Genomic DNA, 23,617 nt, shown 5'->3' on the forward strand with positions numbered 1-23,617 from the left:
AATTAGAAAGTGCTCTGTAACACCCATAACCTTCATACTTTTCTATTTGAAATTATAAAACTCACAGGTACTGGAAGTACCCTATAAATTACACTGTAAGCATACATACTTAACTATTCCTATTTGCCTCATTTACATAAGTGATCAGTGCTGCAATTCTAGTTCTAAAAGAAGACTTACATCTCTATCAGGTGGAATAGTGTTAATGCTAAACTCCCAAAAGCACAAGCACATCTGTAAGCTTAACACAGAGTCACTTAGGAGCAAATACAAAGGAAAATAGTCTCTCCTGATAAAAATATCAAAGCTTTATTTGCTTTTTCAAAACTTCTGTGTGTGTGTGTGTGTGTGTGTGTGTGTGTGTGTGTGAGAGAGAGAGAGAGAGAGAGAGAGAGAGAGGGAGAGTGTGTGTGTGTGTGTGTGTGTGTGTGTGTGTGTGTGTGTATACATATGAGCACTGGTGCTTTAAAATGCCAGAGATTTCAGCAACCCCAGGAGCTGGGCTTACATGGAGCTGTGAGTCACTCCGTATGGGTGCTGAGAACCAAACATGAGTACTCTGGAAGGGAATGCATAATTTTAACCTTTGACACATCCCTCCAGTTCATCACAGCTTTTCTAAATATGAGCATATGACAATTTAGAGAATTGGATTTCCAAAAGTCTGTATCTGATGTTCAGAAGTCCTATTTGAATTTCCTAAGTGTGATGATATGTTCAACAGATTTAAGATCCTGTAAAAAATAAAATCAGCTCAAAGGAAGGAAAGATTATTTTGGCTCAAATTTTCAGAGCCTTCAATTCCTTATCAGCTAACACTGCTGCTGCCTTTGAGCTCATTATGAGGCACAGTTGGTGTGGTAGAGCTGCTCTTTCTTTGGTGGTGAAAAAGTACAATTACATTCACTGTGGAGACTGGAGTTGTGCACCCCCTTTAAAGGACCAGCTCTATGACCTCTAATGATCATTTCCCACTTCATAGGATTTAGGTTCACCTAGGAGATTACCGTTTGGGAATATATTGAAAAGGGAAGACCCACCAGGAATATGGTCAGTACTATCCCCTGGGCTGGTGATTATTAGTCCATTTGGTTACTAACCTGCGGCATTAATAGGAGACAAAGGACTCCTTAGAAGCAGACCCTAGTTAGAGGATGTTGGCTCTCTCTAGGTGTGTTTTCAACTAGGGTCTAATCAACCTTGTACAATTAGCGCTTACACATTTCTTAAGTGATTAATGTGCCATGTGTCTAGGAAGAGAGTTGGGTAGAATTCTGATCCAATATTTTTGGCAGACATAGCAAAGAAGACATACAAAATGATGGCATCAATGCCTAGTTTTATCCTGCTTCTAGTTAACCACTGGACACCAATAGGTCCCTCTTTTCAGCAAAATCAGCCTTCTGTGGAATGGTAAAGGGGAATCTAAAGATATCACATATGATTAGAAACAAAACAACTTCTTTCAGCAGAGGAGGGGCCAAATTTTCTGACAAAGTCAATGTTTTTCTGGCTTTATGAAGACACCAGGTAAGTATATGCCAATCATATTGGAACACTGGTATCCTGGCAACAATTAAACAAAAAATACCAAAGTTCTGCATCCCTTTTATTTTAGCTTTTCTCCCTATGGGAATGATACCTGTGGTTAGTCTGTCCTGGCAATTGCATTTTTATCTCTAGACCTATAAGTAAGTATAATAGTCGTTCTTCACAGTTCCTAACTGTGGTATTGGAAACTCATATCATTTAGACCATACAGACAGAACTTTATTGCATGGCTCCAAGAAATTTTACTCCTTAAATCCTGTCATATTTTCTCTCTATTTAACTTTACATATAAACACACAAGCACACACTCTTCCAAACACAGTCCAATTTGAGGCTATTTGGGAAAATAGACAAGTAATTATCAGAATTTAATTCTGTATTTCTGTTCAGTTATTGTTAGCTTACCAACTGAATAGAAACCTTGATGCAGTTAGTTAGACCAAAGCAATTCATTTTCTTTGGAATTTTAATTGGAAAATATCAAGAAAATGAAACAGTTGTTAAGCCTTACAAAAGTGAGGGTGAGGGTCACTAAATCAGAAGTCACAAGAGAGCATTGGTGTTCTATACATTGTGGCACCCTGGTACTATGGCAGGATGGGAATTCACACAAATCAACAAACAGGCCAGAGACAGAAAGTTATACTGTCTTCTTTGTTGCCTAGTAGACAGATGGAGCAGCTGACTTGCAGGGCTACTTTGTTCCTGCCCACTCTCTTGCTCCAGAGTGGAATCTGGATCAGAACCATTTTTATGACTAGCTCTATTTTCATTGGCTATTGAATGGAAGTTTTTCTCATTGTAAATGCTTTAGGAAAGCAAAGTTTTTCTCATTGTAAAATACTTTAGGAAAGCAAGAAGTAAACAAAAAGACTTTTAGAACACCATTAGTACCAAGACGGGGTTAAAACAAGTAGAAATGGTGGAGTAATTCAAATTACTTAGGTCATTACAGTGGCTTTGACCTTATAATGACATTCTAAAATCTTAAACTCTACAGTACAGCCCATTAAGTCATGAGCCTTGATTTCTGACAATTCAGGATATCAGAACTCTCTGTGCTGTCAAAACATGTCACAGCAAACTAGCAACCTCAGAATTCCTATCTCCAATCGAATGGCCTTAGATTATAAGACAGGCTTCAAGGTTAGTGAATTTTTCCAGAAAATCCATCCAGAACAAATAGGTGAATTGTGCCCTGGGTATTTCTGTCCTCTATAAATGCCATTTGTGTGACAGATATATGTGATGCCCACTGTTACACAGCAGTTTTCTGGTGGTGGTCATCTGTATAATTTTTAGATTATAGAGAAAAGACAAACAAAAACAATGGTTTCCAATGTCAGTATTTAAAATGTTTTACAATATATGTGTCAAATATGTGCTGAAGCAAAGAACATGACACTGGGGATGGCAGCAGTTTTGTACACCGAGCTCTTCAAATGAAGATGATCAGGAGGGTTGTATGCAGCCTCCAAGGCAACATTTCTCTCTAACCTTCTCTAGCCCTATCCCAAAGGCAAGACATGGTAAGTTCAATTACTCTTCCCCAAGCCTGATGTAAAAGATCTATATCACTCCAACAATCTTCCTTATCTTCCTTGTCACAGAGAAATCTTCTGACTTTGTTTGATAGTAGACCATAAGACTCCGCTCACACCTCCATGCTAGAGGTTGCCCTGTCAACCACTAGACTGAAGAAATGTAATCAAGGCATAGTCAATAGGTTCCAAACAGATAGGTCTGGTGGTTCCTACTTCCTAGGTTCGTATGTCTTTCTGCTCTTCCCTAAGTTTATACCACTGCCTCCATTTCACTGATCCTAAGTATAATTAGATAGGTTTTTCTCTGCTATGGAGTATTCATTATAAGGCTCATGGTCATGTATAGCTACAACTGAGTATTAAATTTTTCTCTTTTCATGCTCTTTTTGATTACAGGAATGTGAACCCTGCCACTCATGGTGAGGAGTAAAGTTATTCCTTCATGACTTTATCACTCTTTAGGTATTTTAGATGAATGCTATCACTTAATTCTCCCTAAAACTGTATAAGGCAGGTAACACCACATACAATTTGTGGATTAAAAAGCTGAAGTATAAAAAAGTTAAGAAACTCTTGTGATGCCGCAGGGCGATCGGTAATGAAAAGTCCCCAGACAATCTTAATACAAAATATATAGCTTTAATAAACAGAAAGAAGACTTACACCAGCTTGCACCAGAATCCAAACGATCCGTCCGGATGCAGGAGCCAGACGAGAGAGCTAGCTGGAGCACACTGGCCAGATTTATATGTAAACTTTAGCCTAAGGGCGACATGCCCCACGAACAGAATGTGATTGGCTGAAATCCCCTATCAATCTTGTCAAGTTTTAAAGTGAGGTGACAAGATAACTTTAGACCAACAATCTTTGGACCAGTGCATTTCAAGAACTTTAGCAACATTTGATGTGACCTTCCCGCATTGTCTATGGAGCCAATAGATGGAGATGACACAGGTTATCAGCATCCTATTAAAGATTCAGCATATCTCCAGTGCATATGACAAATGGAACATGTCAGCAGGAGGCAGCTTAGAGGTGTGGATGAATGTAGGCAGTTTCCTATAAAATCAGCTAAATTAGACATCATACACTGTGTCTACCATGCAGGCTTTCCTTAGCAGAATAAAGTATTTTAAAGAAACCTTATACCACCAGTTTTCATACCAGGTAGCCATCCTCTTTGGACCAAAGAATGGATACTGGAATCTCAAGCCGCCAATCCCAAACCTGGTGAGAAAATTGATGGTGCCTGACTGGCAAAAGAAGAGTTCAGCTAATAAACTGAGCTCTCCCGAGACTCGGAAGAAGGAAATTGTAAGGGTGTGAGTCATTCAAGCATCAGCTGGAACGACAGAGATGGTGTTTGCCAAAGTTATGAGGTAACAGAAACTGTGAGTAAGCAGGCCGTTGGGTGGAGAAAAGGCAGGAAGTAAAAGATGAGATTTCTAAAGTCTGCTGAAAGTCAGCATGGGAGAATATTTGTGCCATGCTGTCACAGTGAGAGGTGCACTAAAAATGCCTCAGCATTGCAGTGAAAGTCTCTGGAAGTACATGACCATGAAATTTAAGGCTATCTTCCTTGTTGGAACTCTGTGTTTCAAATGTATCCATTTTGACTGATCTTCATAAGCCGCTTATCTGAATTGTTCATCCTTTCCTCACAAACAAAAGCGACTGTTAGTAACAACACAGTCAGCAGCATCGAGAATGAGCTTTCATTGTCAAGGGGAAGCTTCTAGGAGCTTTATTTAAAATTATGCTAATGCAAGGGTTAGTTGCCCATGCTGGGAGTTTGCCAATGATATTTTAGCTACTTCTTCAAGAGATCCTGCCTGCTACAGTCTTGAAAGAAGCTCTCTTTGTTGTCAAATATGAACAACTTATGTGGGACTGAAAGAATACAAGGTAATCCTGTGAAAAAAATCATTAACTGTAGACACCAAGAACGGTATTCTTCCCTAAAATCTATCTTCGAAGTTGGATTGAAAGAAAAATAATCCTTATAAAAATCTACTTGTGAAGAGAATGGAAATAAAAATGTTGTGATTCCTTCTCATGATTCTTTTGTTTCCAGTTTCTTCAGAATAAATGACACAATTGAAGAGCCTCTTTCCTCTGTCTACAAACACAACTCTGGAAGCCTCATTTCCCTTTGCACTACTGATGGATTTCTCAAACAGCCTGCCACTCAATTCTCTGTTCATCTTGACTTTATTCCTTTTAGGAAGCTACATACTACTATTCTCTTCTAACAGTTTTCACATCTTCAACTTAGTTTGCTGGCGCCTTACTTTGACGTTATCATACTAGTGGTTCCTGCCACATCACCGAAATTTTCTCTCCTTTTAATTTGGAATTTGTTATAACATTTTTTTTCAAGATATAAGTTAGATGTCAAGATGTAAATACATGGTGGTTTAACATTTATAATACAATGTTAAATGAAATGTCTTGTTTTCTACCGTGGTAACAAATGTGTGAAATATTCTGGCACCTGTTTGAAGTTCCTCTTCAGGTATATTACTAGGAGTAGTTTCTATTGCAGTGGACAGAAACCTAAACAGAAAGCTGGCAAAACAATAAAGGAACTATTGTACCGCTGAAAATGTCAAGGCATGTATCAGGTTTTAGGCCGTTGGAAGGGGATGTACTGCAACTCTGGAATTTTCTGGTTCTCTGTTCTTTCACGTGTTGACTTCCTAAGCAGGTGAATTTTCCACATGGCAATCAAAGGCTGCAGGAGCCTAGGCATCGCCTCTGCCACATGATTGCCTATTCATGCATCCATTCACTTGGGGGCTCCAAAGACTGTGCTCTGTCCTGAATATTGCAAGGAAGTGCTAGGCCTCTGTCTGAGTAGACTGAATTTAGTGACATGCTAAGATACTTAGGAAAGAGTCAGCACCTGCCCTGCAGGTATGGACTAGGTGCTGGTCACTGAGTCAGTTGCTGGATCATGTATTTATAAGACTGGTTTAAAATTGAGTAGAATAAAATTGATTAAAATTGAGTAGATTACGTCAATCACCAATCCAGGTGAGGGAGGCACATCCTCTCATTCTAACTATTTAACCTCCTCCTAGAGAGAGCACGTAGGTTCTCCCACAATTAACTGGTGAGGAAACAAAGAGCCATGTGCACTCTGAAAATGATGTTGTGGGTTCTGTTCCCATTTTTCAGGACTTTATGTGTGAACTCATAAAACAGGAATAATCCCAATATCTGTTCTTCAAAAGGAGATGATAAATGCCTGCTAAGGAATTCTGCAGACTGTTGCAAGTCTAAAATAAATAAATAACAAAGCAAAACCTACTTTATTAGCTTGTTCAAATGTTGTGACTCTTAGCATTAGTTAAATGAAACATAAAGAAACAGAAACGCATCAGACACTTAATGAAACTGGGAAGCCTTGAGTATGTGTCATGAATGAAGCAAGTATTTGTACAAACAGTCAGTTTTAAAGATTTTTCAATGCGTTTTTTTAAAAAAAAAGTAAAAGAAATTAAATAGCTATCACTAAGATACAGATGATTCTGTAGTCAAAATATTTGAGAAATATTAAACTAAACAAGGAAGATTGGTATGAATGTTTGCTATAAGAAATTTCAGAATCTTTAATAGGCTAAAGTTAATTGTGAATCTTTATGGTTCATTTTATTCATCATGAAATCACTGAAGAGAGACTAAATTTTGAGAAACAATTCTCAACTTCAGTAATTATGCCTTCTCCCCAACACACACAGTTTCAGGAGACATATGCTAATATCGAGAGACACTTTTAATTTTTACAAATGGGGTAGGTGATGTTGGTGCTGTTTAGTTTCTTGCAATATGAAGACACCTTCTCCCACAAAGAGTCAAGGTGTCAACAGACTTCTAGTTTAGAAATCATACCTATGTAGTGTGTGTGTGTGTGTGTGTGTGTGTGTGTATGTGTATGTGTGTGTGTATGCACGTGTGCGCACATGTACACATGCTCATTTATGTATGGATGCATATATGGAGGTCAGAGGACAGCCTTCAGTGTTGGTCGTTACTATCTTGACCTAGTTGATAAGGTCTTAGGAAGAATTAAGTGATAGTGCATTTCTAAAAGACATAAAGAGTTTCCTAGACAGGAAGGAATGATTATTTTTCCTCCTCAACAGGAAAACCATGCTTTCCATTCCTTCAGTTGAGTCTGACAAGGAAAACATACATGGCTTGCTTCTTGATGTTCTCTTGTTACTAACTAAAATGTTTCAAAAACAGAAGAAAGTGTATTATTTATCTGTGCCCCAAAAGCTCCCAACAGGGCTCTGGGAAAAAGTTCTATTTACTAAAATTGAAATCTTTATTACACTGAAGCTTCAGTTCATGACCTCACATTTGTATATGTAATCTGCGGTGACACTCCCCACACAGCACCAACAGCATCTTAACACCTGTCCTTTAAAAAGCTACTATATTTCTATGCACAACTTTTATATCTCTGTTCTGATATCACATATTCTCATTATATCCTTGAGGCTCACTGAGTAGGAAAATCACATGGACTATTGAAGAAGAATTTTTCTTTTCTTTTTTTATTGATATTTATTGAGCTCTACATTATTCTCTGCTCCCCTCCCTGCCTCTCCCCTTCTCCCTTCAATCAACCCCCAAAGTTCCCATGCTCCCAATTTATTCAGGGGATCTTGTCTTTTTCTACTTCCCATGTAGATTAGACCTAAGTAATTTTTCAATGGTTTAGAGAAATTTCGCTATGCACTGAAAACCTGATTGATGATTTAGATGGGAAAATTTTACTAGTCTTTCAAAGTCCTGTTCAAAACTTTCATCAATTGTTCTGTGTAATATTTTATATTTAATGATAAATGTTATTCATCAAAGATCACCGAAGAATATTTGATATTAAGACAAAGTTTCCTAGGATTTAATTCATAAATTAATACAATGAAATCTTAAGAACCAAAAACTTTAATAAATTCATAGGAATGAAATTAGAATCGGAAATTGTTTAAATCTTGTGTTTGTACGTTGTTGTCTATATTTATTTAGCAGTTCTCTGACTGAACTCACTATCAAGGTCTTCCTTTACCAGACACATAAACTCCAAGCTCTGCAGGCAAACAGGCAAGTGGGCTAGCACAGTGCTGGCACTGCCTCAGATTTTAACCTCGCCCTGGCTTCTAAAGTCAAATCTCATAGAAACGTTGAACACACAACAACAGTTTACATGGGGGACATGAAAAACTTAAAGAATTGGCAGAATTAAGTGTCAAAGTCAGAGACAAAGTTGGTCGTTTGACAAATATGCTGTCTTTTTTAAAAATTACTGAAACTAATCATCTGTTAAGGAAGGTGCCTCTTTCTCAACATTAGAAAGTAGGAGTGGAAATGCCTGCCACACAAGATCCATAAGTGCTTTTTCTTTTCTAATCTTTTTGTTTTTCTCTTACTACTAGAGTCTTTTCAAAAGACGAGTAGGTCAAATGAGGCAATGCAGGTCCCACTAGGAAGTCCTGTGTTCACAGTGTGTCCCTGGGCTGCAGTGGAAAGTCCCTAACATTGTCATCCAGTAAGGCAAAGGTGTCTGGCTCAGAGTTACAATTTGCTGGATCCAACTATTTTTTTCCTAATCTGAAAGACAACAGTGACATCATGTTATTTCCCAGACCCAGGGTATCACTTGACATTCTTTTCTATTGTACATTGGTAGAGTCAGTCTCAGAGGCGCAGGGGAGAATATACTCATGGTATTTTAATTAACCAAGTTTCCTTACTCATCCATAAAATTCTCTCTATATATAAAGTGTATGTGTGTGTGCATGTGTATATGAGCATGTGTGTATGAGCTTGTGTGCATGTGTCTGTGCCTGTATAGTGTGTGTGTGAAGATTTGCATGCACACACAGTTCTATTTATGTTCTCACTGTACTAAAATAGACATATATGATAAACTTATTGGACATTGTTCTTTAATGTTGGATCTTTTTTCTCATGAAAACTCCTCCTGAACAGAAATCAATGGGTCTAGTTTTAATGCGGCAAAGGCTTAAGTACTCTGTTTAACGTGTGAGTTATGATCACCTTCCTCTCTGTCTCCCATTCTTTGTGACTCAACTGTCTGGTGGGCATCATAAACATTAAGTTAAGCAATCACCACAGTAACACTCTGGCAAGAAGTTACACGTTAGACTTTGTAATGATAGTGATGTACCAAGTTGAGGCTGGAATAAAATAAATATTAACCATAATGTCAGTAATAAGTCATTATGCTGGGTAACTTAATGTGATCATTGCAATAATTGGGTTAAATGGCATCATGATCTCCATTTTATTGTTGAGACAACTGAGGTATCTGAGTGAAACTTATTCAAGCCAGGTAGTGTGAGAGCTGAGAATCAGATTTTGGTCTGTCTAGTCCTCTTAATACCTCTGGGCTTGCCTTCTATTCTTCCCATTTTAATAATATCAGCATTCAGCAAGTGTGGCATTTCATTTATGATAACTGTTTAAATGCTTATTATAAAGACTAGACACTGCTCATTGTATTATCAATATAGAGACTGTGTTTAATAACTTCATTTCTCATTCCTCACAATGCTGCCAAAACTGCCAAATTGGTATCTGAGACAATTAGTGCTTAATTTAGTAGTATTCTTTCTGCAAACACATTGGAATCTCCAGAAGACTTCTAGAAAGTATTAATGCTTTCGTGGGCAGTGCTTGGGGGTTTCTAGGGTAATGGTGAGGGACTATCATTCAGTAAGTATCAGCTACATTGGTGTGTAGGTGTGCTGACTTTATGATAATTCTTTAAGTTGTATTTTGGCAGTAGCTTTATTTCAACGCAAATTCATCTGTAAATGAATGCACAGTGAGAACAAGGATTTCAAGGTTCAAACTCTCATAAACTTTGCATAGGAATTTGTGGTAGGCAACCTTCATCATCAGCATAACTGGACTTGGAAACACCTTACAGACCTCCAGAAAGTGTTCAACATTAAAGCTCTGAGAAATTCTTAATTCAGCTGAGTTGACAGTATCACATCTTCAAAGTTAACAGATGTGAATAAGTGTTCTAATACTAGGTTTAGAGATGGTGAGAGAGTATGTTCACTTCATCTAGGACTTGTTCCAAACCCAAGAATTGGAAGAGGCCATTATGTCTGATAAGTTTGTAGACATTCCAATCATATTTATTTTCTTTAAAGCCATTTCTTTAACATTTATTTTAGCAAATTATCCATATTTTATAATTTCATGATTTATGCTCATGAATGAAGATGTCATTCTCAGTTTTGTTCACTTCCTTTGTTATAAATATTTTTTTTTGCTTATATAGCTTCAAATTGGTAGCAGGGCATCTGTAGACTGCCACCTACTCTTTTATCTCCTCCCCTTCTCAAGTCTCCAGAAATCCAGGTTTTTCTTGAACTTGGTATGCATCCTGGAGTGGCCCTGAACTCTTGATTTCCCTTCCCCCACATTCTGAATGGTGGTATTGCTGGTACGTGCTGACATGTCGGGCCTACATGTTGTTTAATAGAGGGAGTATATGTAGCATTGTTGGAGAAAAAGTATGACATGATTCTGAGTTTAAACTGTTATCAGAAGGTTAAAATAGATCATTTTCCCACTTTCCAACACATCCCCCTTTCTCCATGGTTCTGGGACTAACTAACCTCACTTGCGCATTCTAGGCTCATGTTGTAGCTGTATCCTGAATCAGACATCATCTCACTATTTACCCTTGGCTTGCCTCGAACTTGCCCTCCTTCTTCTGCCTTCCCAGTGCTTTGAAAATACACACTTGTGACCTCCATGCCCAGCTCCAATCATTTTAGGAAAGTAAATACCAGCTTTTCAGTAAGTCCAAAGAATGCACATACTTCTAAATTACATTATTCAGTCAGAAAACCAAGAAAAGCAGTAAGAAAAAAGGTGTTGGCCTTATGAGGAGTAGATGAACGTGTAGCATTGACCCCAGCTCCACCAAATCTCAAGGTGTGACTTGGACACCAATGAACTTACTATATTTTTGAAATTTCTGAGACAAATTTGAAAAAGACCAACTAAAACATGAAAGTTGCTGAAAATTCTATACTCTAAAGGATATTCATTAGTGTTGAAGCATAAACACATCTCATGGAAGCTAGTGTAAATGGTAAGATTTTTGTAGCCGATAACTTCTGTAATTAAGTAGCATGTGCCAAATCACATAGGATTGAATATTTCAGTAGTTAGAAGCAGATAGAGGCTATTAGTTGTTAGTATTTCTTCCACTCAATAACACTTGGTGTGCTGGAGAGTACTGGGAGAAGTCTCCCATCCTTCTGGATTAGAAGAGAGTACTTACGGAAGAAAATGCAGCTATGTCTTAAATACTTGTCTCCAGTTTGGCTTACTTTGCAGCCTGCATGGATCTTACATAAATAAAACTTCAAGAAAAAACATGGAATTTAAAAAGTGGGGCATGGTCTCCAGTGGTCCCTTGTGATGGATTGACAAGCTTCCAGGTGTGGTCCCTTACATTCTTATCTCTCAGGAAACAGGCATCCTGTCACTGTCTACTGGCTCCCAAATTTTCACAGGAAGTCATAAACACTGCCACGGCCCTGCCTAGCATTATTTATAGTTGAATATTCACATAATGATGTTTGACCTTTCTTTCATCTCTTGTCATTGACGCATCTGTGTGTTTATTTATTCTGCCTTCATACAATATTGTGATTTGAGCTAATTGAATTTGTCACCTTTTAGTACCCAAATTATCAGCTATTGCTATTTTCACAATTGCACATGGCTCAGTCTAGACTTACTTTACTTATGGATGAGTAAATGAATCAGGTGAGTTTTAGTGCAAGTAATAAAGAGGGCCATTTAGAGGTGTATGTGTATATGTGTGTGTGTGTACATGAATGTGTGTTTATGTGGGAGGTATGAGTGCATATATAAGTATGTGTGTATAGGCCTGTTCATGTGCATGTATGCATGGACATATGTTTATGCATGCTTGCATATAAATACTTGTGCATGTATGCATTTATATGTGTTTGGGCATGTATGTGTATATGTGGATGCAGTGAGTGTGGATTACCAAATGTAATATGTGGTGAACATTGTATTCTAAGTCCACCTATGACAAGAAAACGAATAAAACCCTTGATCTCATGAGAGCCACACATTTACAAGACAGTATATAAGATGATAGTTGCTGTGAAAAACATCTCATGAAGTGAAATGGAACACAAGGAGAACCAAGGAGTTCATTTTATATGGGACCAGGCGGCAATTAGAGATGTGGTGGCCAGGGAAGTTTCATTCAGGCTCTGAAAACTGAACAATAACCTGAAAAAGAGACAGATCATAAATCTTGCAAACACTGGGACAGTGTTTCTCCGTGCCAATGAGTTGGCAAGTGTAAAGGTCCTAGGGAGAGAAGGAACTGGTTGTTCTGAAGAGAAAAATGGAGACTAATACGGTTGGAACCAGCTGAGGAAGGGACAATGGCAATGGATGAGGTCAGGAAATAACAAGCCAGATAAGGGATGGTTATGAATTTGATTGACTTAGGAATATTATTTGATGAATGATGGAAAAGTACTAAAAAGTTTTGAGTGGAGAAGCAAAATGATTTGACATTTTACTCTTACGGGGTGACTCTGGTTAATGTGATGGAAAAAGCAGAAAGAAGACCAACTATAGAGATGGGATATAGCTTAGCTGGTAGCATTTTTGCCTATCTACAATAAGTTCTGGGTTAATGATGGAATCTAACTGGATACATCAAGTGTTGTAACATATATTTGTAACCCCAGCACTGAGGAGATAAAAGGAGGAGAATCAGAAATTTAAGATCATCCATCCATTGTTACAGAATCAAGACCTACCTTGGGTAAATAGTACCATGGAAAGAAAGGGTAGGCGGGAGAAAGAAGAGAAGAAGGAAGAAAGAGAATAAAGAAATATATAAATAAATGCTGATAATTTAAATACAGTAATTGGTCTTGGTAGATGTTTATGATGTAAATATTTATGGTTGTCATTCCACATTACAAAAAAAAACCAAATGTTTAACTTAAGTAAAATTCACTTTTTTTGGTTTGAAGTTTTATGTCTCTTCCAAACAAGCATGTGCATCCATGCACACACATGGACACACATGCACACACACACACACACACACACACACACAGAGAGAGAGAGAGAGAGAGAGAGAGAGAGAGAGAGAGAGAGAGAGAAAGAGAATTATGTGTTGCTACCTGAATTATGGTCTATAACTTTTTATCAAAATGCAAAACACCCAATGCCTTCTTGCAGTCCAATTCTTCCTCCAAATATGGTTTGGAAGGTCCTTCTGGCTGTGTGTTGCTTTTATTGGTTAATGAATAAAGAAACTGCTTTGGCTTGTTGATAGGGCAGATCTTAAGTAGGCAGGGAAAACTGGACTAAATGCTGAATGAAGGAAAGTGAAGAGAGAGACACCATGGAGTCATGGCCAGAGTCAGACTTGCCAAAACTTTGCCGGTTTGTCACTTCCATGTGGCAATACACAGACTAATGGAAAAGGGTTAAATTAATATGTAAGAGTTAGCCATTAATAGGTTAGAACTAATAGGCCAAGCAGTGATTTGCATAATATGGTTTCTGTGTGATTATTTCAGGTCTAAGATAGCTGGGTGGCTGGGAACCAACAAGCGACCCCCTCCCCCAACCCAAACGGAGGACAAGTCTGCTTTCTTTCACAGATGAAACTGTCCATTCTGACCCTACTTAAATCTGACTGTTTTCATTTGCTGTAGATCTGTGGAGATTTATTAGCACAGTTATTGTGTTAAATTTTGTGAATAGACCACAATCCCTTTATCTATTCTCCTGCAGAAGATTGGTTTCAGATTGGGGCAATTGCAAATTAATTCACAACAAATAGTCATCTGAAGATTCTGAATGAACAAAAGTTTTCATTTCACCTGCGTGTTGCTAGAATTGTCAGACTGTGTTGTTAATGTGTGCCCAGCTTCATAAAAAAGCAATGAGTACTCTCTCCCAAAGCCATTGCACTATTGCCATTCTGAGAAAGAACACATGTGAATGACAGTTGTTCTTTCTAAATTTTATTTTAATCTACACACTTCTGGCAGGTAGTATAGAATTTTGATGTTAATTTCTATGTCATGATCTGTTGTCTCTCCGGTCAGTTGTGGGTGAACGCTTATTTAAGCTTTTTGTTCATTTTAATTGCATGCATATTTCTTGATTATTCAGATGTGGAATTTCTTTATTATTCTACATACCTGACTTTATAAGATATATGCTTAGCCAATATGTTCTCCAACTGTGGCTTCTCTTTTTAGCCTTTTACCAGTGTTTTTAAGAGTGTATGTTTTAAGTTTAATTCAATCTAAAATACAGTCTTTGCTGTCATGGGTTATCTTTTTTAATTTATATCTAAGATATTCTTGCCTAACTATTCCATGTTCAATAGACGTCTCCCTTATGTTTCCTCTGAAAGTTTTGCTTTTCTTATTGTTTGTTTGTTTTGTACTTGTTGGAATTTATAGAATGAAAAAAACAATTTTTACCTGCCGTTAGTTGCCCAAGTGTTATGCGCATTGCCTAGAAAGACTCTCGGGCACTTTTTTCCATTTTCTCCTTAATATATTCTGAATAGGGTTTTGTAAAAATTAGTATTTATAAAACAAACAAACATGGCATCCTTCAGAGAATGAGAAGCTCTGAGACCAGACAATGGTTATTTAAGATGAAAAGAGCAAAGTTTCCAGGGCAAGTGAGGATAAACATCAATGATTTTGTACACGAGCCAGAGAAATATTTGGCTTGGAAAAAAAATGAAGAGAGGTGGAGAAAGAATTTCAATTTGACCTCCAGCTCAAGAACTTGCCGAATTGAGTCTTTTTCCACGGGTTTAACACAAGAGGAGGGAATGAGGCTAGGGTGTCTTTTCCCCAGAGCAGAATGTCAGTGGATCTTGTATTTCCTAGAGTCTCTTCAAGCATACTTTAAACACAGTTTGTTTATACAGTGATTCTAGGAGCTTTGGGACATTGCCACAGGAATGGCATTCCCTGGGCCCATTGTCAAAGTGGCACTGAGCAGAACCAGGCAGCATACAGGGTAGACCTTGGAGAAAGATTTTTTTTTTTCATGTTTGGGTTGTCTTTTTCTAGAAGTGTTCTTTCAACTTTCAGAAGAAAACAGAAGACTGTGTTGAGAAGTGAGAAGTGAAGAAATGCCTTGCTTGTCCAAGCTTGTATGCAGGGTTTGAGTTCTAGAACTAAATTAAATTTCAGGGAACATATCCTGGTTTAAGAGCAGAGTTTCAAATCCTGCCTATATACCAAGTCATGGGCCTTGTCGTACATACACGACATAGTCACCAACTGATCAAAAGGAATGAAAGTCTCTACTGTTGACATGTCTCAGAATGAGAAGGAAAAGATTAAGCTTTTGTGGGGCTTTTGATTCTTGTGTTTATTAGTTTACGTTATCACAAAAATAGCCAATTATTTCTAATGAAAAGTTGGAAGGCATATGTCAAGGATCCTTGCAGGGAATTAAAATTGAATTTTTTTCCTTTAAATTTTATGGAAGAGTTTCACAAATGAAATGCAAAATGATAAGCAGCATAAACACTTTATGTAGCATATTGTCTTAGTGCACATCCACCAAAGAACTAGAGAAGTTACATGTCTCTGACTAGTACATAAGGACTCATGTTGACAAACCTGGTCTTTAACAGCCCTAATTTTCAGTTCATTTACGTCAAGAAGATTTGAATATCACTCATATACTTTTTTTAGAAGTCAACATGAAAATTACATTACAAAGGCTGGAACGATGGCTCAGTGGGAAAGAGCCATCTGCTCTTGTGAAAGACCAAGCATCATGTTCAGCCCTCCACAATCACCTGTAACTCTAGCTCCAAGAATCTGTCACTCTCTTCTGACTTCAATCAGTACTGCACATATGTACACGTGCACACAACTAAAATGAAAACAAATCTTTAAAAAGAAAACTGTCATTCCTGAAGATTTTCTCTTGTTCATTCCCTTTTCTCACATGATCTTCAGCCTTGTCAATGGGTACAAAACTAGCCTCAACTCGTCTTCAGGGTATAGCACCAAGGTAATGTCACATGACTTCCAATCTGGCTCTGGTTGCAATTGCAGTTGTCACTTGTGTTTTAAAACATTGTTTGCAAAAAATATGTGCTCAGAACTTACAGTCCATTTTTATTTTCATTCCACTCCATGAATTTAGAAAAATTGCATTCGTACTTTATATATGTATAAATAAGCTTGGAGATGAAAAAATTGCCCAAATCACTTCTCAATTCTGTAAAAAAATCTATACCCTGAGACCCCAGTTTTCTATGTAGCATAAAATGTCCTCCAATTACCTATGCTTCCGTCTCAGCCTCTCCAGTGGGGTGCAGAGGTTAAAGTGCTACACTAGCTTAATCCCCTGTATTCTTGAGGGTTTGATGACAACCATCAATCAAGGGATCATACATAGTCAAAGAAGCTTAAGTTGAAATCAGGGAGACCTCACAGAGTAAGGGCACTTTTCATCAAATCTGATGACTGCATTTCACTTCCAAGGCCCGTATAATGGAAACAGAGAACCAACTCTCTCCCATTGTCCTCTTTCCTCCAAATGCCTATCACCTTGACGTATGCTTCCCAGCAACCTTTGCAAACTAAAATGAGTAGAAATATAAACAAAACAAAAATAGTAATTGAAAAGCAAATGAGAAAAGCCTCATGTTTAGAATAAGAAGAGTCTTCTTATGAATAGATTGGAGTGGATGATGAATTTTAAAGTTATCATTCCCAGATATCACATGGGAGAGGATTGTGGGTGATATTGTGACTGACTGCTATGAAGAAGTCTAGCAGTGAGATGGAATAATCCAAATATTGCCAAAAAGACAGAGTGCCACCTACCAGCCTCAACTTTCAGTTTTCAACTACTCAATAGTTACAGGACTCCTGACATTGTTAACTCCACCCTTAGGCAGGGATTGGTGGCAGAACATAGAATGGGTTCCCTATGGAAATGTCTGGCTGATCATGGAACTCCTATTGATGAGGCCAAGACATTCTATGGTTTCATAAAATAAAGCATATTTCATGGAGGAAAACTTCCCACTGCCTGTTTAAAATAAACTTACTCAGTTACGCAAGTGAAAGCCTTGCAGAAAGAAAGGAAGTGGGATGGAGATGCATTGGATGCCTGGATCCAGTGGAGGTGTGCAGAGCATGTCTGCTCATCCATGTGGAAGTACCACTGAACGTCCTCTCCTAGTTTTCACGCCACTTGTTTTCACATCTGTCTGTAGTGTCTACGATGAGTCATTTAAACTGCAGTCACAGCTGTTTTTAAATAATTTTATGAAAGCATATAGAACACATATAGAATGACAACTTTGTTTTCTCTACATTTAAAATTTCTCATGCATGTTGGAGCAGGATCAATATCAGAAAGCTCACTGAGCCTTCACTCCTAGCAATAGGCATGCAGAGTCTTTGGAATTTTCTAGAAGAAAGGAAAGCTTTGTGATTAAAAGCACAGCAAAGCCTGACTTCTAGGAAGGGTAGGCTGCTCAGTTCTCCCTGCTCTGATTTAGAACGTGAATGTGTTTATCATGGAAAGTTACTGTATAGTAATAAAGACAAAAATGTGTTCACTTTCTCTCTGATTCCCTCTGCCCTGTTCCGATCTACTTTATGCCACACCCCAGGAAAGTAAGTCTTTGCCAAAAACCTTAAAAATTAGAAATAAATTGCATTTATAAAGTCACATAGGCAGAGGCTTCACATGGCAGGATCTGTATTTCTTTACATTATTTATTTATTTTTTCCCTTCCCCACTTTAAAGAGTATTGCCATTAAGTTTCTGCTTTGGAGGGAGATGTGCACTCAAAGGTTATGCTGATAATCAACTATCGTATCTTCATTCTGTTTGGTGTCCTAAATAAGTCTGCAAAGTCTACAGTAAAAGGATGGAAGGAAGAGCTTGGCATTCTGCTTCCCGTGTTCCTAGCCTTCTTCTGGACCAAAGCTAAGTGTCTAGTTACACTGGTGCACAGGGTCCCTGTGAACTACTGTAGCCTGCAGGGGCTGAGAGATGATGAGAGATGCTGTCTGCAGCCCTTGATCTTGTGTGTGTGTGTGTGTGTGTGTGTGTGTGTGTGTGTGTGTGTAATCCTCATTCCCCTAGATTGGGTAGTCAGTAAGCTTTCCTGCTTTTGCCTCATCTGCACTGTTTACAAGCAAATGCCACTGTGCACAGCATTTTCTTGGATGCTGGAGGACTAAATATACCTTCTTCTCTATGTATGGCAAAGAGTTTCCTAATTGAACCATCTCTCCAGGCCAGATTGAAGACTTCCAAAATAGAATTGTGAGATGGGAGTCTCTTACTGAAACACTCTTCAAAAATAATTCTTAAATAACCTTTCTGTAAAAATGAAGACTAGCATTTCCTACATTTATTTTAACATTTTTTTTTGTATGAGTAAGAGGGTGCGATTAGGGAGGTCAGAGGACAACTTGCAGGACGCAGTGTTTCCTTCCACCAAGTGGGCTCCAGGGACCAAATTCAGGTGTTCAGAGTTGGCCCCAACCACCTTAACTCACTAAGCCCTCTCACGAGCCTAGAACTTCATGTTTTCAACACATATGATCTATTTGTAGGTCTTGCATTTCTTGAAACTTTGTGAAATTATCACACACACACATGTACATATATACCTATTCCTGAGACCTTAAACAGCTATGTTCTCTTTTGTCCTTGAACTCCAAATGATCTTCTTTCCAACCACACTTGAAGTTAGAGTTTATCTTTCTCTACCCTCCCATGCTGAGCATCATTTCTCCCACTTTTTTTAAAATCACTGTTCCTAAAGAAAATAAAATTTTATATGTAAACCAAACTCCGTGGGAATCCAGTCTTCTAAACACCAGGATTCCATTTTAAAAAATATTTTTTAATAATTCCAGGTTAAAAAATATTAGCAATGACAGTGCAAAACACAGCCCTCACCTCAATGGGAGTAAGAGAGAGTCTATTATTAAGTCAGACATGAGTGACCATGTCGAACTAACAAAGATTTAGGCTGACCCACATACCATGCTCCAATGTTGAAATGATTTCATGATGATTTATATTTATAGAATGAATGAAAGTCCTAAATCAAAGCACTTTTCAAACATAGAGGAGGCAACATTTGACCGTCTGGTTTTAGCATATTCGGGACATTTATGCTGTGTGTCTTGTATGTTATAAGATTGCACTCATAACGTTTAGATTGGTGACAGATAGTAGCCTGCCAAGTTAATACGTTTTAAACCCTTTAACCAGACAGTCACAGGACCTTTGATCTGACACAGATGTGGACAATGAGTTACTACTAAGAGGTTGAAAACTAACCAAGGCATTTTGGCTTTGGGTCTGCAGAGTTCCAATTCTCCTCAAACACTGTTCTCATTTGGCAGTCAGCCTTGTGGAATTGTTAACACAGGTAAGGCATTTTTCAATTCACAACAGGTTTCTTTAAAGTAGGATTTCTTACAGCTTTTCACCCCAGGCTTTTGTAATCACAAAACTCCAAGAAAGAGATACCATAAAGCATTCTGTTTTAATTTCCTCAGAAAGCTTTTGCAAACATTTCCATATTTGAGACTAGCCAAGCAGAAGCCCTGCTTATCAGCTACACACCCTACCACCAGCCTTGTCTCCAGACCTGAATGGGTTCAGAGTCCTGAAGGGCATTTCCTTTTTCTACTTGATGATGGTAACACAATAAACTAGAAGGATATGTAGTTTGTCTGTTTTGTTTTGTTCCTAATTTCTGATGCCTATTTCACAATATTGCCCTAGAGCCATGTTCTGTAATGACAGGAAAATAACATTGCACATTGCACCAATCTATGAAATTTAATAACAGAAGGCCATAGACATTTCAAGCAAATGTAGTTCACATAACAGACCAAAAGGTCATCTTTTCCTCTTGATCTGACCAGATTCCTAGGTACTTTGCGAGTTATGTTTTTGCAAGTCCACATGTAGCAAAAGGGAGGATCTAGACCCACCCACAAGCTGTGAGGATGCTGCCTGAACCTCAAGAGAAAACTAGGAGGACACATGCTGAGGGATTAAGAAAACTCAAGTAGTAAGGAACATACTTTTCATCGCTTCTTTTTCAAATGAAGCTACAATTTCCATAATAGAAAAATATGGCTGCCCAGCATTATTCACACTTGATCAAGAGTGGCCAATGGGCTAAATTGCAGACAAACTATTGAGTAGTTCTGTTTAGTTTCAATTTGGTCATTCAAGGTTTTTACTCAACTTCTTAAGTAAAGTTGACATTAAAAGTAGATAATCTAGTGTGACTTTTGTTTGTCCTTATGAGCAGCCTGTGAGGAATGAAGGAGACTCTTGCATCCCCCACTTTGGCACTGAAATAATGGAAATCCCTAAATTGGATTGTCTCTGAGGATCTCATGTTGGAGGAAGTAAAAAAAACGGGAGCTGGTGCAAGCCAGAAGAGGAACTTGCGTCAGTGAAAGCAATTTGCTACTCTTGAGACCACTTTGCAGGAGAGACTGGCATTGAGACAATGGTGATGGCTCAGGATGACACTTTTAGGAGGAATGTTTAGTCATGCACAGAACTCTCTTTCCACCTCTTCATACCTGAATTTCCTGTTAGGAATCTGTACAAAGACTTTTGGGTTGGAGATGAGGGTGGTCACCTATGCTCTTTCTTCCTTTTCCCTATGTAGCCGTATTGAATACGCTTCTCCTTTCTGCTCTGCTTTATGAACTGCACCTTTAATTGGACTTTGAGGATGATGGCCAATCCTGACTTCTTGGGGATAAGTCAGAGCCTAGGCTTCAAGCCTGGGTTTAATTCCATAATATCTGGACTTGAAGAATTATATGCTAAATCAGGGGTAATGTTGGCCATGGGATTTTCTTCTGTTTTGAAGTCAATTTATCCAGGGAAGACTTGCATGGGAAGTGAAAGTGAGAACTAGTGTTCTCCTTGCCTACCTGACAGCTGTCTTCCCTAGAGTTGTGTTTTGCTTGATTTTAGGCTTCACTAGATTCCAGCTGTGAAGTTATTTTGAGGGTTCAGAAAGTGAGTATTCAGATGGCACCTTTGCTAAAAAGCATTGACTTTTTACTTGAGACCACAAGCTGAAGATGTGATATCTGTGCCTGCATGGTATGTCTGGTTCATGTACTTACCTCTACATGTTGGCATGCTAATGACACAAGGAGGGTCTACCTAGTCTACCTCATTTCTTTCCAAGGGTGAAGGCACTACGACAAATCATTGTCTTAAACCTGTAGCTACCTGGATTCCAAAAACAGAAGAACATTGCAAGGCACATCAACCCTTCTCCAATGGGATCTTAGCCATGAAATGAGGAAGATGAAGCATGGAACAAAAGTTATTGCCTAAGAACCAACTTATCCCCTCCAGCAATGAGAACTTCCTCAGAGGAGCAGAGACAGTGATGAGACAGGACCACACTTAGATCATGAAGGCATCACTATGCCCCCATCCTTCCTCTATATTAACCCAGGACACAAGCCAGTATCCAAAAATCATACCTGAGGTCATTGGAAATTTTCCATTGCTCCTCTTCCCAATATGGCCACACTGAATAAGTACTGTCTGCAATTTTCAGTATTACCCTTATCTTCAGCTGGTTCATTGGTAGGAGTGGCTGATTGTGGCCTGTTAGGCCTCCTGAAACCCAGACTTCTACCTAAGAACTCCATTTGCAACCTATTTTCTTGAATTATGTGATTTATCTAAGTATTTATGTGGGTATATTTTGCAGGTCCAATGCAACCACAAGTATTTGACCTGGTATCAATAATCAGAAGTGTATTTAAGTTGATGAAACCTATGATAAAAACTGTGAATTCTGAACTATTTTTAACCTTGGCTTTATTGTTTTCCAGTCCTCATAATTGGAACCAATCTAACAAACTGTTGCTTGGTGTTGACATCAAGTGTCCTTTCTTAGTTAATAGCTAATAATGATTGGTAATTAGCAAATAATTTAAATGTAAATAGATTCTTCTGCATGGCCTACCAATACTTGAAAACAATTTGTTCTCCTAAACAGTTCAGAAATTACCCAGACAGTCTGGGCGATACCCTTAATTTGTTTGGAAAAAGTATTCTTTATGAGATGTGCATAATGAAGACTGATTCTTTCCTGAATTGTAATGTTTTGAGCCAATAGACTTGTGTATAGGATGGAATAGGTATTGTTTAGCGGTAACACAGGGGAAAAACTCTTCAGAAAAAAACTGTCTCAATAGGTGACTTGATTTCTCAGAAAATTCTCCAGCTTAGGAAGTAGATCTGTCTACTCTGTTTCCCATGGTAACATCAAATCAATAGGTGGAGAAAGCCAAGAGAGGGAAATTAATTAGGAAGTTATGAATCTGGATAAGAGCATTGGAGCTTCTGGATGAGAGCTATCAAAGTCACCAAGAGAGGGAGGAACCATGCAGCCATACAGAGGTTGGGCCAGAGCATGGAGACTTCAGAATGGGATTTGTTGGTTTGTGTATGAATTGAAGGGAGTGAAGAAGTGGAAGATGTTTTCATGACTGGCACCTGACTTCATAATTTGTCAAAACCTTGACTCACCACTGAAGGGACCTACAGCAATATTGCTCAGTTTTAAATTTACCACAGGCTGAGAACGAGAAAGCACATTTTCTAACAGTAGGAAGTTCATATGATTAAATTCGAAGACAAAATTTTCATAGTTACACACTAAGAAAACAAATTTGGAGGAAATAAAGATTGAAATGTGTGTGTGTGTAGGGTGTTTATATATGTGTGTGTAGGGGTATTTATAAATATCTGTGTGTGTGGTATGTATCCATATATCCATATGCATATGTAAGGAGTCCAGAGTTTGATATTAGATGTCTTCTCTTATCACTCCCCACACCTGTCATTTATGTGGGTGCTGTGGATCTGAACTCTACTCATTTTTCTGTAGCAAGTGCTTCATGTCCTCACCCAATAGATAACATTTGCCTGAATACCAGTCATACTCGTGTACCTGTATATTTACACAAATAACTTACTTATTTTAATATGTTTTGTATCATAATTTTTCTTTAATTCTTATGATTTTTTAAAGGCAATTTCACTTTATATGGATACTAGCATCTCCAGAGCAAAGCTTATTGTTAGTAAGGACAAGGTAGAGGCCTTACCACTGACACTGGCACTAATGTGAAGTTCTCTATAGAGAGGTGACTATAATATTTGCTCTGTTGGAAGGAAGAGTCAGATAATTTTCAAATGAAGCAGTACTGAAATGTGTCAAATCTGTCAGCACACACAGAGGTATTATTGATTCTTAGATTATTAGTGTGATAAAAATGTTTTACACCTTGAGTTTTGCAACAGTTTAAATGACACTAGTGTTATTTGCTATTAAAAGTTTTGGTAGATTGACT

Source organism: Myodes glareolus, chromosome 14, assembly GCF_982192425.1.
Source record: "Myodes glareolus chromosome 14, mMyoGla1.1, whole genome shotgun sequence".
Classification (NCBI taxonomy): Eukaryota; Metazoa; Chordata; class Mammalia; order Rodentia; family Cricetidae; genus Myodes; species Myodes glareolus.